A 16286-nucleotide genomic window follows, 5' to 3' on the forward strand; every position below is an offset into this window, starting at 1 on the left:
TGCTAATTAGCGGCCATTAATCAGGGCCCTGGGTTTTTTGTTGTGTGTCACCGGCTCAGAGGAACCAAGTGAATAAGAAGATTGTTTCATTACCTCCACAAGAGGTGGAATGAAAGCAGTTCCCATCAGCTCAAGATGAGCTGAATTAAGGAAAAGGTTAGACAACAATTTAAGATGAGCTGCTGAGAGGGAGCAGGGGGACCTGAGCTGTCCTCTGAGAGGAAAACCAGTCACCTATAATTAATGCAATCTTCCACAACCAAACCCTAATCACCGTGTGAGCTTCTCACCAAAAAACTTACCGTTCACATCTGAAGGACTCCAATTTATCTGCTTATGACATTGCGATCTTGGCAAGTTTTATTTTGATGGGATTTTATTACACATATACATCTATACATACACACCTGCATTGATAACTATATGCTCGTATGGTGTGTGTGGGTGGGTGTGCATTTGTTCAATATATTTACCTGAGTCAGCAAGGGTGCTTTTTATACAACCAACGAGGGGGACACAAATCTATTTTAAAATGCATCTATTTTTAAAGATTGTTTTCCTAGTTGTGTATCAAATGTGTATTTATATGTTTGTATTTTCTGTGCAATGGCTGTGAAAGAAGAGAACTCTTGGGGTTTTTTTTTGTTGTTCTTCATTGGCAAAATAATTAAAAACAAGTTCTGTTTTGGTAGGTTAAAAATGACATGGGAAAAATGATAGTTATTGGTGTACGCAGGAAAAAGTAAAGAATTTAATTAGCAACCAGATTGTTAAAATGCAGTGTTCTCCTCCCATGCGCTATTGTCCAGCTTTTATGGAACAGGTGCCTAATTTTCCTAATGGGATACATTTTAATTGACAAAGTAGTTTGGTTGCTTTACACCAGTTTTCAGTTTCTTGCTTACTTTTAATATAATCAACTCTTTATTTTTACAAACTCGGATGCCCTCAAGAAAGTAATTAGAAGCAGGTTTTATCTGCCTGTCCCTTTTTATAAACCACTTTTTGATTTCTAAAACCAACTAACCAAAAGCTTGATTTGTTCTGCTGATGTGTGAGAGCCAGTAACTTTTAGTCATATGCACTGAGCATTTCAATCAAGTTGTTTGCATATCCATTCATGTCAGAAAGACTCTCAAAATGGATTACAAACATTTAATTGTAAGGGGAATAAAATAATTAAGGAAGGACAAGTGGAAGTTAAAAATATGCCTAACGTTTCACAACAATTATTGGATCATTCTCATCATGGGGCATAAATTCCTCCTTGTAGATTCAAAGGACTTTATTCATCTAAGGCACACTGCTTTTTGTAATAACAGAAAGTAAAACCATGTTTTTTATGTATGTGATTTTCTTTGTATAGCTGGGAGGTTGGTTAAAAATGTCCATAACACTAATCTTTGGAGCATTTCAGCTGGTCTGGAATTCTATAATATGATTTCTGGGACTTCATGGGAAAGTTGAAGGGAAGGGGAAATTACACAATGAACAGCTGAGAAAAAGTTGCATTCTGGCACAGAATCATGCAAATGGGGCACATTCTTCAGTTTTCTCATGACGGATTGTCTCTGAAACTACTGAGCCAAGTTGCTGAAATGCTAATGAAGGAGAAGCATCAATGAGCAGTGTCATCCTGAGGGCTTCTGAAGGGGACAGAGTAGGAGACAGAGGGAGGGGGCAAGGGGGAAGGAAGGAAGGAAGAAAGAGAGAATGAAAAGAAACCAGGCAGGAGGAGTTTCAAATATTGGGGCTGGCCCACTCTTAAAATCAAATGGAGGGGAAAAAATACAGAGCCATGATGAACTCCGATGAACAAGTTCCTCCTGGCTTATAAAAATGAATAGAAGCCTTTCTGTGCCAGTGAGGTTGACTCATGAGGGGAAGCAAGTATGAGTACTAATAAAGTTGGGGGCTACCCTCCTGTTTTATGCATGCATGAGATGAGCGTGGAAAGAACAGGATCCAGTTGCAAAATATAGAGGAGTGGTGCTTAATAACAGGTCCGTAACTTGGCTGTGAAAATTGTTACTATTTACAGTTTTCTAAAACATGGTTTCCTTATGACACAGACTTTGCTTCTGTTTGTTAAGAAAAACAATTGCTTTTCCCCCAGTAGGTGTCTGAGCTTTATAACCAGATACCCTGACACTTAGCTATGAGCGCTCCTTGAAAATACTGTGCTTATACTTACTATGTCTGGAAGCACACTTTTATTTGACATACTCCACTGGCTCTGTTTTATGAACTTTCAAAATTGCTCCGTTCTCACTCAGAGAGAACTCACTCTCACCCAGCATTACCGACCAAAGACCTCAACAAGATGGTACTATGCTATTTTGACTGTGGTTGGAGGTCCCGTGTCCTCATTGTTGGTGTGGGCAGAAAATCAGTGTCATAAATGTATACGTAGACACGGCAGGAAACCAAAATTTCCAAGTTTGGTCCAGAGCAGTGGACATGTCATGGGACTGGCAAGCTAAAGCCCTAGGTATTGATCTTATCTACAACCTCTGGCAAGTCCCTTCGCCTGTTCTGTCCCCTTCCCATTTTTTCCCTCTAAGAATCTATCTGAATTCCTTGAAATGAAGATGTCTATCTCTTCTGATGTGTTTTTATACTGTCTGCCTGGATGGGGCCTTAGTTCTACTTTGGGGTTGTCTAGATACAAGGAGTGGTAAAAACAGCATGATGTAATTGCACAAAAGTTGAAATTTTTCGGAATGTTTTGGGAATGCCTGTCCCATGTTGGGCCTGTGAACCTTGGTGTGTTACTGTTGTACATCAGTGTGCTTTGGTAGACTGCTTTAATGTTGATTTGTTTATTTTTTTTCACTGCTTTCAGACCTCAGAAGTACTTACAACCTTAGTGTCACAAGCAGATTTTAAACATGTTATCTGTATGTGCATGCACAAATTGCTGGGTGGTGCTTACCTGCCCAAATACTGTTATTTTTAAGTTTATATTATGTCTTGTAGCATTACTATAGCATCTAAAAGCACTAGACACAGAGCAGGACTTGTGCAAGCATCAAATAACAAGGATCATCCAGGTGCAGGAGACAGCAGCGAGATGCAGGCAAATGTAGGAGCATGAGAACTCCTGCCTGCAGTCCTGCAGGCAGCAGGTTTGGGGTGGTGCCATCACAATGGCCACACCAGTGATCTAGTCCAACTCTTTGGAATGGTGTTGGTAGGCATCAGTCCAAAGAAGAGCACTGCAGAGAGACAGCATGAAAATGATATTCTCCCTAGTGAAAAACATAGCTCAGTGGTGATTTTGTTTGAGATTGTTATAACTAGGCCATAAGGATCAGACCTCACCTGGCAATGGATGGGCCCATTGATACTTAAAAAGCAAAAGCGTATAAGCAAACCTCTGTCCCTGCAGACATCTTCCAGAGGTCAGCCAGAGCAGTAACCAAAGACTGTGCAAAACCAGACATTTACTCCTTTTTCATTGCTGGGTGTTCTAAAATTGTCTTCCTACCTCTGCAGGTGTTGTGGGACTTCTCACCTTCTGGAAATCCTGCTTGCACGGCTGCTTCATTCCACTGTTTTCCCAGATTGATGCTTTACCTTACTGATTTGCTGTGGAAGGATTACCATCGCAGCTTGTCCGCACTGCTCAAACGTGGTAAGTGCAGAGATGAAAATATGAGCTCATTTCTTTAGAGAGACTGTGTAGTTCTGAAACTACTGGAAAGTATGTATACATTGGGAGGGGGAAGAGAGAAAAGCTGTTTAGGTTTTATTGCTTTGATTTGAATAAAAAAGAGATTCTTCTGTAAGAGCTGGAGGTTCTTGGGTACTTAAGGTTTTACAGTATTCTATCCAAGCAGCACTGGAACAGTAAATAAATGAATAGCAAACCAGAATGCAGGGTAGGTGATTACTGCAAAGACAGTCCTGTATGTATATATATATTTTATATCAATATATAAATAAACACAGATGAAAAAGAAAAACCTGAAAGCCCAACTAAGGCTATAGGCTGGTTCCAACAAGAGAGCAGCGTGTATATCGGCACCCAAAGTTTTGATTGTATCTGCTCAGAAGAGTTGAAGAACTTTGTTTATATATCAAACTGATTTTTTTTCAATTTCTGATATCTCTGAAACAAGGACTTTCGCTCAAAAGGTCACCTCAAATGCCATATTGTGCACAGCAGTGTGATTACAAGAAGTAGGAGATCCTAAAACGCAGTGACAGTCCCCAACATGCCTAATTGTGCTCCAGCTCATATAGTGGAGAGGACCACCCACAGTCCATAACAGCCATAATGGAAAATTGTATGGACCATTCTAGCTAGGCATAATTGGATGGGCAAGAAATCATGTTTTCCAACTTTTGGAGCTGTTTATTTGATCTATTTTAATTTATTCGAGATGGAATAATATGTTTCTTAAGGAAATATTCAGGCATAGTAACTTTTTAGCATAATGAATCTCATCTTCAGGAGCGTCTCTAAGATGTTCACATTTCTAATGGCAAGGAATAAGATCTCTTTAGACATAATTGATTAAATTCACGGTAGTCGTACAACTGACAGTACTTTTGCTGAACCAGTTGAACTGTTTGAAAGTTTTATATGAAGCCACGTAGGTTTTTTTCATACCATACCATTTGACCGGCTATATTCCATTCTGCCAGCCTGCAGTTTACTTCTTCTGACGTATCCTTAATGCAAGTCCTGGTGTGCCACTGTCACCTTGAATTATGTTTATTTTGAAAGTTTGTGGACATCCCTGTTGTGCCCCCTAGGGGAAAGCACTTGGGGACTGACTGCTGAGAATCTGCATTGGAGTGTTTACTTTGCTGGAAGTCCAGCAGCTCTGTGGGCTGAAACTTGAGAGGAGGCTACCAAGTCTGCTTTAGAAACAAATGGGACTTGAGCCATGCGACTTCCTAGGCAACATACTAGAGCTCAGGGCTGTTATGTTAATTCAGGCAAGTATCCATTTATGGGACAATGTAATGATGGCAGTTTGTGCCAGTGCAGTTTGTTTTGGATGGATTATTGTCCATGGTGCCACTGGGTTCTGACAACACTCTTAAAAGTGCAGTTGGCCTGCAAATATCAGCTGAAAGTTTATGCCATACCAATTTTGGAGGGACTGAAAAAGCCATAAAAAAGTGCAAAACTCAACATCCTGACATATGGGCTGTGGCCTATGAGAAGCAGGGATTGCCAAAGTGCACTCATACTCTGGCTCTTCCTCATTACCAGAATAAGCCTTTGGCATCTTAGATAGCATGGCTCAGATTAAATCGGCTTTAGACTGTTCTCTTTTACACCCTAGTCACAATTCACTTTTCCATCCCAGAAATAGGTTATTCCCCACTTTTCCAGTACTGTGTCAATCTGGCATAAGCATCTTTAACGCTGTGCAGGCCAAACATAATTTTTCTAACAGCACCCTTACAGGAAGGTTATTGGAGCTGTTGAGTCTCCCAAACCACTTCTTTGCAATGATCAGCACAGATTGTTTTTTTAATCAAAACTTGGAACTGCAGCCTCAGTGAAAGATTTTAGTAACTGCAGTGTTACAGAAGTCACACACAGTGCATTTTCAAGACAAATTGAAAGCATTTCTAGAGATGGAACCAGTACCTGAATCTCCTCTCCACTTACCTCTGCTTAGAAACACACACTGGTCTGTTGGAATCAAGGTGTGTCATCAACATACTTGGGAAAAATCTCATCTGGGCTTCCATGCTGATGGGAATTTCTCTGAGTCAGTGGGAAATCTGCCTTGACTTCATGGCAACTGGATCAGGCTTTCTGCTACTAAATAAAGAAACCTATTTTCTAGCCTATTAGTTCTGCAAAATCTGTTCAAGCTTTTAAAAACAGTAATGTCATCAAACTGACTTTTATTTCTTCATATTCTGGCTTGAAAATCTTACTGAGAAAAAAAACATAAACTCATTAAGGCTTAATTTAAACCAAAAGTTTGGAGCCAAACGTCCATGTTCAGTCTTTTCATTCTGTAAACAGAGTCCTATTAGACAAAGATAACACATAAGGGGTACAGATGACAAACAACGTGTTCATAGGATCTGTGTTCACTCTGAACAGAAGGGAAAAGAAGTGTGTATTTACCAGTAATTAACATTTTAACTAGTGTTTGGTGAAATTCATAATGTGATTAAAAAAATAAGAATTCCTGGATTACAGGGAAAGCAATTACTTAAATAAAAGCTACTGAAAAGTTGTCTAGAGGTATATAATAATAATAAAAAGATCCCTCTCCCCAGTGGGAAATGATTACACAGTAATTCATGCCTCTCAGTCAAATATCAGAAAAGGATCCCATAGACCCATAATTAGCAATGTAACAAGCAGAGCCTTGAGAAAACAAGCTGGTCCTCAAGACACTAATCTTCATTGCTAGCACCCATCCAACAGGCTTCATCTCCAGGAGTGAATGGGGCAGGCAGGACAATAAAAGGACCTAAACTATAGAGCCAGCAGGAAAATTCCCAGTGTTCTACTCTGAGTGGCCTTCAAGGGGGTAGAAGGAGGAGAAGTAGGAGGGGGCCACACAGTTGTGCCCTCCACCCCCATTAAAAAAAAAAAAAAAAGAATGAAAAAGAAAGGGAAAGAATCCAACTTGCTTCTGCAGAAGCTGCCTAGTGACATACAACTAATTAATATGACTGGTCTTCTGTTTGCAGATCTTGTTATCAGTAAAAATAATAATAAAATGAGCCCTAGCAGTCTGGATATCTGCAATTACAGTGTGAATTGCATGAGAGGATTATATGAAGTGCTCTTGGCGTGGAGGGTGGGGGACCAAGGCGCTTCAACTTGAGAGCAGCAAGCAGCTGCTTTGGGGCTTTGCACCTGCTGCTCACCAGGCTGTTTTCACCTCTAGACGAAAACAGGCTTCCCTCCCTCTCCCTCTGTCTCATTTCTTTTCACACAGTGCACAAATGTAAAAACAGAGAAGGATTTGTATTTATTAAAAAAAAAAGAAAAAAGAAGGAGCAAGAAAATCAAATTGTCTTCTTAAAGAAGTTTTGCTGAAGCAAGATGAGAGGCATCTTATGGCAGTGAAGGGGAATCTGAAGATGGAGTGGGGGCCAAAGAGACAGGCAAGCCGGCTCCATTTTAATGCAGAGGCAGCAGACAGAGTGCGATCTGAGATTGGCAAAGTTTCAATGTAAATCCAGGGGGGCAAGGGGGATGGGGCTGGGATGAGAAGAAAGGACTCTTTTACTGTTTCATGCTTCTAAGTCCTGCCGATCAGCATAAGCTCTGCTCGACATTCTGGGAATAGCAATGAGGCACACACAACAATCAAAACACCCTAAATCTGTTTGATGATTCAGACACTTCGTGCATCTGCACCGACAAAATGGGACTTCAATTAAATAACTTGCAGATTTCCACAGAGGGGGGAAAAAGTCGGGGGAACATGAGGATTTTTAATTAGTAACTCCAAATACAAGCCGTTTTTTTAATTAGGTGTTTGCACTACCACTTTATTCTTAAAGGGAGATTTGTAAGCGCGTGGGATTGTTGTGAAAGAAGATCCTGGACAGTTTGTTCCTAACATTTTGTTGCAACCTGCATTTGCTCCTAAACAGCTTCTCTTCAACAAATGAAACTCAGCTACAATTCCAAGCAAGTTGTTCAAATTAAGGCCAAGGGTTTTTTGAAAGCTTTAAGTACATGTGCACATTCATAAATATCTATCTATCTATCTATCTATCTATATATACACACACACACACATATGTGTAGCGTTCTGGATATGTTCTGAGGATCCTGCAACAGTTTTCCTGTACTTCTGATAGTTCAGAGTACTCTCTGTGGTTAACTTAATTACAGATATACATGTACTGTAGATCATTATATACACAACTGGACAGTATGCAGGGTTTAAATGGGGATAGTGTAAGTTTGTTGCAGAGCCAAAAGAAATTCCCATTTAACGTTACTACACTGCAGTCACCACTTTTATCCAGAGCAAACCACTAATGATTGCAAGCTTCAGATTCTGAAAAACGATGGGTGAAATCTCGGACCCTTTGAAGTCATTGAGTGCTTTTCATTGACTACTGGGGTCAGGATTCACGCTCAAAATCTCCTGAGTGTGTTCTGACATGGCATGGTAATGTACATGTCTCTCTCTCGCACACATGCACTGTGAACTTGCAAAATCTCCCCCTGAAAAAGCATCCTTTCTGTGGCAAGCTGTGATTTTGGAGCCTGTGAGAACAGATCTAGTCATTTGGTAGCGTTGCCAACTTGTGGCATTGGAGTGAGGACACTTCTTTGTTAATTTTTAAATATGACCACAGACAGGAAGCAGCAGCAGTAATGTATTTTTGTGTCTTTATCTAGTTTGTCTTGGACAATTTTTGCTTTGACAAAGTATTTACAATGATGTGGAAGAGATTAGAAGTTGGATTTCTTTCCTCTCCTTTCCTTTTCCTAGCAGGGGTACAGCAAGTCGATCATATAAAGAGGGACTGTGATCATTTATCCAAATGCAAACAAATTGAAGCATGAGGATTTACCACAGACTGACTTTCTTTTTTAAAAATTTATTTCATGTGTTAATACAAAGACTGTTTAGCAGAAGTAGAATGCCAGGATTTGCATATGAATAGGTACCTAAAGATCAACGAGATCAACTCATTAGGGCCTGAACATCTAAACATAGGAAAGTCAAAGAGGCCGGAGCTCAAGAGCCGTGCTGCTGAGACTCCCAGTTACTAATCCATGCAAGTTTTTAACTTATAACTATTTTTTCTGCCTTAACAAAAAAGATTCCTTTACCTGAAATCAGTCCAAGAAAAAGAAATCTAATGATTGTGTTTGGGATTCAATTTCGTCCTTGCTACAGCCTTTCTCCATGGCGTTGGGCAAGTCATTTGGGAGGGGACTCATCTCACTGAGCAGCTGCTGGCTGGAAGGAAGGGCTTTTCAGTGCCTTGTCATCCAGGTTCCCTTTGCACTAAACTGGCACTTTTCAAAGAGCTGTTCATTCTCGCTGTGGTATTCCCTCCCAAGACCATCTAAATCTCTGACTGCAGGTGTTTAGCTCATCCTCTTGCCTCTGCCCAGAGTCTCCCTGAGTAGCTCAGACTACAATGAGTATGGAGCCAATGTGCCTCAGTTCATAATCTGTAAAATGAGATTAAGTGATTAATGCTACCTCAGTATCTCGTGGGTGAGTTAGGAAGTGGAGTATATTATAAACCATAAGATGTTCAGATATTAAAATAGTGGGAGTCATATGGATGCCATAAAAAGATAAGGTCCCGATCCAGTATCTGTGGCAACCAAGGGAATCTCTCCTCTGGCCTTTTGTGGGTATTAGATCAATCAATCCCCAGTGACATTATCCATTCACTGCAGAGTAAGTGAAGGTATGGCCAGAATTTTTCCACCGGCAGAGAAGGGAGAGGGTATGGGAAAGCCCTGACCTTACTCTATGCTTGAATAGTAGGAAGAGGGAAAGCACAAACAGGCTTTCAAAGCTGCCCACAGGATTTGGACACATCAGCTTATTAATGTTAGCGGAAATTGGGCATGCACATCTCTGGAAATTTCAGCCTCTGAATTTACAACACAAAAAAAGCCTGACCACAGAGGAGATATTTCCCTAATCTTGGCACCACTGCAGATTTTTGTTTGAGCTTCCTTGGATTAGACCTTTAGTAAATGGCACTGCCTGGATGTTATGGGAAGGACACATTTACTCCTCGTCCACCCCAAGGTGCAGCAGCCCAGTGTCAGGACAGCATATTCTCATGGCTAGATCCTGAGCCTGTCATTAAATCTGTCTTTTGACCTTGGGCAAGTCACTTAACCTTAGCTTCCTCTGACTGTAAAAATGTAGATAAAATATTCCCCTGCCTCATGGCCATGTTGGGAAGATTAACAGTTGGACATTGTTCCGAGAACCCTGAATAAGAGCTCTGAGTACATGCAGAGTACTGTTTCTATTGGATACTGCTTTCTCTTTCTACATACAGAAGGGCTGACTTTTAAACTGGCAAGAAGCCCAGGCCCGTGACTAGTGGTGTGCCCCATTCGAATGCACAATAACTACAGTTGCATGCACAAATTGGGTATCCGTGCATGGAAACTGGACACACAGTTGTTTACAGAACAGAAGAGCTTCTTTCTAGCTCTCACTTAGAAAACAGAAGGATTCCATTTAGTAAGTAGAAAAAGCAGTACCACCACCCGTGTGATATCGAACAGTTCCTAGGCAGTGTTTTAAACAGATTCATAAGATATAATACCATCCCCTTCAGAGACTGCAAGGTGGGCGCTCTATGTTGACCTGAGCTAAAATATCACACTGATTCTACACCTCTTGCAGGCTGCTTTGGCTTAAATGTGCCAAGTGAGTTCCTTTTGAGGAAGCTGAGAAGGGAAAAGATCTGCAGGTATTTTGTTTGATGTGTGTAAATCAGGCCTGAAATAAATGACATAAGTGCAGTTTACTCTGAGATAAACTGGACTTGGCTGAGGATCTGGCACTCTTTATACATGAGGCCATAAATAAAGCACAAGCAAGACAGCATACATGTTGTGCAAAGCCTCAGGAGGGCTGCTTTGCCAGGTGTTGGGCAGGGTGGGTTGGCCAGGGAAAGCACGCAGCTCTTGGCTCCTTGGGTGGTGATGTGCTGCTGTCGGGACCCCAGCAGCTGTGGTGGGAAGGAGAGAGGCTGCCACCCCCTCCGTGTGCAGTCTGATCTTCAGTCATTTTCCAGGATCATAACTCCAGGAGGAGAAAAAATCTCATGAATAAAATGAGGGTGAGAGGAGATGCAAGGGGGAGTGAGGGCAGTGTGCTGCTGCCCAGAACAGTGTTATTTTTCTCTCTCTCACAGAACTTCTTGCTGTGCGAGAGCTAAATCTTTAAGCAGGAGCATCTCCTATCTCTGCAGTCTCTGCTTTCTGCCTGGCTGCTGCTGGAGATATCTAGCAGAGATGGCAACAAGTTGTCCCATCTGCTGTCCTACGCTGTGCAACTTCAGGGCCAGCCTTGCCCCAGCAGCTTCCAGGAGCCCTCCCATGCCCCAGCCTCAGTCCATGCTGCAGTTCCATTATCAGTAGGAACCAATGCTCCTCTCACATCTCAGCACACCAAAAGGAGATGATATTCTGGAATGGCATCAGGCCTTGCTGCCTTATTCATGGGGAAGGAACGGTTGTGCTTCCAGGCTGCATGGGTCTCTTCATGGTGGGTGAGCAGCATCAGCTTAGGATGTCCCCACTGCTAGGGCTTATCTGCTTTAAGCAGTAATACACTAATTTACTACTGTGGTAGGAATGATTGAAATATTTAGACATAATGGAGGAAGTTTAATAGGGTCTACTGAGAAACCCAGGTGTTTAGATCAGCTTAAAAATAATAACCTTCTCCCCTGCTGAGCATTTTCTTTTCACAATAAGCTCAGCTTTTATTCTTAACCGTAAAGACTACCTCAGACAGGAAATTATTCACGTGATTGGTCTTTACAAGTAGCAGAGGGTTTAAACTCGGGGCTGGAGAGGTCATTAGTGGACAGCCATGTGATTAACCTTTGCTTGCCCGTTTCTTTTCACACTTTGTTAACAGCTCCCATTATTGCCCTTCTGTGTCCCAAGGAAGTAGTTTATTGACAGTATTAAAAATACATAGCTACAAATTCCAAAGAGCCCATCCTTGTGTAAAATGTCCAGTAATTTCTAGCCAGATGAAATACATGGGACAAAGCCTCTCAATTTCTGGCAAAAGGGAATCCAGAGATAAATTTGCCCATTAACACTGGATTTGGGTTAGCATCTGTTGTTTCACCCATCACAGGACCTGTTCCCTAGCCTGCCTCAGAAAGTTTTATACTGCACGAAACCTAAGGTGTAGTTAAATAGTACTGCTGATGGTTGTTATAATATACCACAGCTTAATGGGAGTCGTGCTTCCTGCTCAGTGTCTTTTTAAGTGGAGATGGGCATCCAAAAGACGTGAACAAAATGATGCTGTATTTCAGCACTGTCTGGTTTGACTTTGAAACAATCCGTATAGTATTTGTTTTCAAAGCAAATGATCAACCCTTCACTTCTGCTCTGAATGGCTCTGCCCCTGGTGCTTGCAGCGCACTGGGCAGCACGTGTTGCTTTGTCCTCACACCCATGTGGGTGACATGGCCCCTCCTTGTAAGCCACCCATGCCCAGAATTTCATGCATGGTAGGACCCTTTCCCACAGGCAGGGAAGCCAAGCCAGAGAAAAAAATAACATGGAGGAAAAAGTGAAAAGTGATGACAGAGGAATATGAATTCTATGAAAATAATGCTGGTGGCAGCGTCTTGCACTTGTTTGGAATTTTCAGGTGTCTTGTATAAAATTAATAGCAAAGATGGCATCAAAAAAATACCACAGCAAAGACTGGGGGCTGGGGAAAGCGGGGGCCTCCTATTTATTTTGCACTGTGTTGCAGGATAAGTTCAAGAGGAGGGTGAAAGGGGGGAGGTGTTTGATGGCGGTCCTTCCAAAGCAAAAGGCTACTTGGGACAGAAAGGAGAGTGTCAAGGCGCTTTGACAAAAAGTGGCTGAATGTGTCTTTTCTAGTTAACTTCTGTGAACTGTTGGGCATTTCCATGCACAAAGGGGCACTTTCTTGGCAGCTGAGGAGGGAGGGCAGAAGTCAGAGAGGGCAAAAGAGGAAGGCAAAGGGGAACATCAGTTTATGAATGCAAAACGTACAGTAGGTTGTTGTTGTTTTTTTTTAAATTGAACATGTACACAGAAAAAAGCCTCCAGGCAGCTGTAACTTCCTTAGCTGGCATTTATTTGGCAGAGAACCCAAGCCTCGGTGAATGTACCAGTACTTCAGGAAGCATCCACCCACGGCATTAGTCAGCCTGACCTCAGCCCAGCAGGGTGCTGAGCTCCTTTAGTTCCTCTGGAAGTTGCTCAGAGTTGAGGTGCTCAGCACCTCGCTGCAATGCAGCCATAGCACAGGGTGGCTGCAGTCCTTTTCTGGACCTGCAGATTTCACTGGCTGCCATTGGACAAGATGAAAATGAGAAGCACAGTGGTGAAAATTTACAGATGTGTATGCAAGACATCTTAGAGGTAGCTCAGGTGGCTGCATTTGTGTACCCAGGTAAATCATTTAATGCTTGCTCAACTGTCTCTGTGCTACGTTGTGGGTCACACAATGAAATCAGCACACCAGTTCTTCATCCACGACTGTGTTTAGATTTTTGGTTTTAAAACAAAAAGGGAAAAGGAAGGTACGTGACAGAAGTAAAAATAAAAGATGTCTTTAAGGTGTACGGAAGATTCCATAAAGATAGATAACAAGAAAATCTGCTTTCTGCTTCTTTTAGTTTTAAATGCATCTATTTTTTAGCGTATAACCCAGATCAGACCAGACCTTCTTTCATGACAGCTGTATATCAGAATTGAGACAAGACTTGGGGTTTTTTGTGACAGCATTAGATGAGAAGATATTCCACAAAACACACAAAATCAATTAAAGCTGTTGAAACCTCTGTGTACTCTCAGCTTTCTAGAGTTTATCATTTCACTGTAAGAATTAGCTGCTGGCTAAAATTTGACATACAAGAACTTAATGTAGGAGCATGTTCTAAATAATAATAATAAAAAACACTTTGACAGCTTTATAAGTTATTACAGTGTTTCAAAGAAGAAAAAAATCTGTCAGTTCAGTTTTTCTTAGGACCCCCTGGAAATAGTGCTGTCTGTTAAACAGCAATCCCTGACATTTGGGAATTGTGTATAAGTGTTGGGAGTGAAGCCAGGTACTTCAGCTGAGGCATATTTCCAAAAGAAGTTCTTGCAGGTGTGTTTTATTAACTCACCTCCCCATGCATTTCTTCTGTATTTTAGGTCACAGACTTCAAGGCCTGGGTCTCCTTGCTCTACTCATCTTGTTTCGTTCTGACTGCATTACAAAGGTTGGGTCACATTTGGACTAAGTCTTGTAATGCTGTTTTGTTTTGCTTTTTAGCAGTATTAAAAAAAAAAAAAACAAAAAAAAACCAAAAACACAACTTGGCTGAACTTCAGGTTCTTGAGAGCTCTTAGCTGGGGTTGTTTTGCTTCTCCTTTTTCCACAATGGACACCTCAAGGTAGGAGCACAGGCTGCATTTCCTTGCCCCAGTGTTGTGCTGAAGATGTAGATTAGAAGTGTTGTGCTGAAGATGTAGATTAGAAGTGTTGTGCTGAAGATGTAGATTAGAGGTGTCCTAGATTTGATGCATCTCAGAGCAGGCTGGAGCAGACATTAAGCTTCCAGTCTCCTAATGTTCCCTGTCCCTCTTCTCCTGTGCTGGACATAAGTAAACCTCTTGACCGTCAATTAATAGTAGCAGTAAACTGAGAGTTCCTTACTGGTGCTGTACTTGGAACATAGCTTTTTTAGTTTTGTTGTAGGATTGCTTTCTGCAATAGCTCCCAGTTATGTTTTGGTTTTTTTTCCTACATAAGTGCAGAAAGCTCTGGAAACTAATCTGGGGAAGCCCTTGACAGTGTCATCTAACCAGATGAGACAAATAAGAGGTTTCTTTTAGTCACATTGTTATTTTTGCTCATGTTCTATTGCATTTCAAAAATTCTTTTACCCATTGCTTTATGTTCTCTTCCTATAGCTGTCACTTCCTCTGCTAGGACAGAGGCAACCACATGTTGTTAGTCATAGGGGTTGGTTGCTCACCATCCTAAGGCCATGGTCCCAACACCAGCAGGCTTTGCGTTGTCTTAAATGGTTTTTTATTCAGTGTTTTCACAGTTGCAAATCAGCCAAGTCTTAACTTAGCAACAATATTCATTTTTAAGCATGTTTTGATTTTGCGTTTATACCTCTAGGTTTTGCTATCATGTCAACAATCAGTAATGAAAAACAAATGAGACAGCACTTCTTCCTGCCCTGTGCAGAGCATATGGTATCACAATGCTGAGTGTTTCAGTGAGGACAGATAAATAAATGCATTTCTGTGGGATGAAGGGCAACATTACACTTCATTGCAGTGTTTTATTTTGATATCTTAAGCTCAGTGGCTTACACTATCTAGCAAAGGGGAGAAAAGGTTTTTGTCAAGTTCTAATATGTGTTCGTATGGTTTTAGTTGTCCTTTTTTTTTTTTCCCCCTTCTACCCATTTTTGTCCTGAAAGTCATATTTACAATCATATACTGTAGTGTAAATGCCTGGTGTGCACATGAGATCTTTGTGTTTCTACCAAGTGCATGATTTAATTTGCATTTGTAATGTCTTAAGGAATAAACAAAACAAAACAACCTTGTTAACTAGAATATTTAAATGCTATATCAAGCTAAGTAGGACCTTGTTTCATCCTCGCTAGCATGTGCTTTGAGTTCAATGTGGCATCTCCTCTCCAAATGCTGTCTGTACCAATTGGCACCACTAGATGCTTTTGGCTGCCTTTTCCACAGCGCTTTCTCAGGGTGTTTGGTACTCAGACTGTCAAGACAAAAGCTGATTCAGACCAGCCTGATGCTCAGGTATACTGAGAACTAAACCACCAGCAGATACCATCAGAACACATTTCACTTGTGACCTTTCACAGCCAATGAATTAGAGGGATTTTCCTTTACTGTGGATCAAATTTAAAACTACTTCCCAGGAGTGAAAGGTCATCACAAGGAGTCATGATATCCAGTTAAATACAGCTAAATAGAACTCGTTAGCATCACAATGAATGGAGTTATATATTACCTGGTCTGAAGGATGACTGAGTGGAGCAGAAAGGGGGAGAGCAAAGGTATAGATCCTTCATCACCCTTAATAAAGCACTGTAATAGCAAAGGAAAAGCACAGAGCAGAATTTGACTAAATCTGCCCTTTCAATCTGTTTCTTCTGGTCAGCAATATGAGTGGACAGAAAAACATGGAGAATGTTGCATAACGGCTTTATTCTTCTCTTTCTGTGTTTGCATTCATAGTAGCTGCAGATCCATCAAAGTGAGAATACACCATTTGCCAGCTCCTGGCGGGGCTTTGATCTCCAGATACCATCTGCATTGAGGAAAAAGGAAATCCAGTGATCTCCTGTGTGAAATCAGATTCCCCCAATGGGGCAAATTGCACCCCTAGGCGATATCTGATTGGCAGGAAGACCTTCTGCATAAGTGGATTCATGGCACCTTTTATCCTTCCAGGCCTTCTCTGTTATGGGGAGTGCTTGCTGCTTTCTGGATGTTTTGCGATGACTGTTTTTTTTTAGTCTTTCTGTTTCTGGTTGTCTTCAGGAAGGCTATTTTCTTCAGACTGAGTGTGAAG

At 41.3% G+C, this 16286-nt stretch overlaps 1 long non-coding RNA gene across 14 annotated transcripts in view; it reads left to right on the forward strand.

Moving 5' to 3' along the window:
- The window catches only part of LOC116243418 (uncharacterized), a 326478-nt gene that overhangs the window by 255602 nt on the left and 54590 nt on the right, over positions 1-16286 (forward strand). For 11 of the 14 annotated variants that reach the window (XR_016469845.1, XR_016469847.1, XR_016469839.1 and 8 more), the window contains one exon: positions 3499-3637. This is a non-coding gene — a long non-coding RNA (uncharacterized LOC116243418). Of the gene's footprint in view, positions 1-3498; positions 3638-5645; positions 5900-13873; positions 13942-15949; positions 16034-16286 lie in introns of those variants that run through there. The other 3 variants (XR_016469841.1, XR_016469844.1, XR_016469843.1) reach the window with 3 other exon arrangements.

Source organism: Phasianus colchicus, chromosome 10, assembly GCF_987193195.1.
Source record: "Phasianus colchicus chromosome 10, bPhaCol1.hap1.1, whole genome shotgun sequence".
NCBI lineage: Eukaryota > Metazoa > Chordata > Aves > Galliformes > Phasianidae > Phasianus > Phasianus colchicus.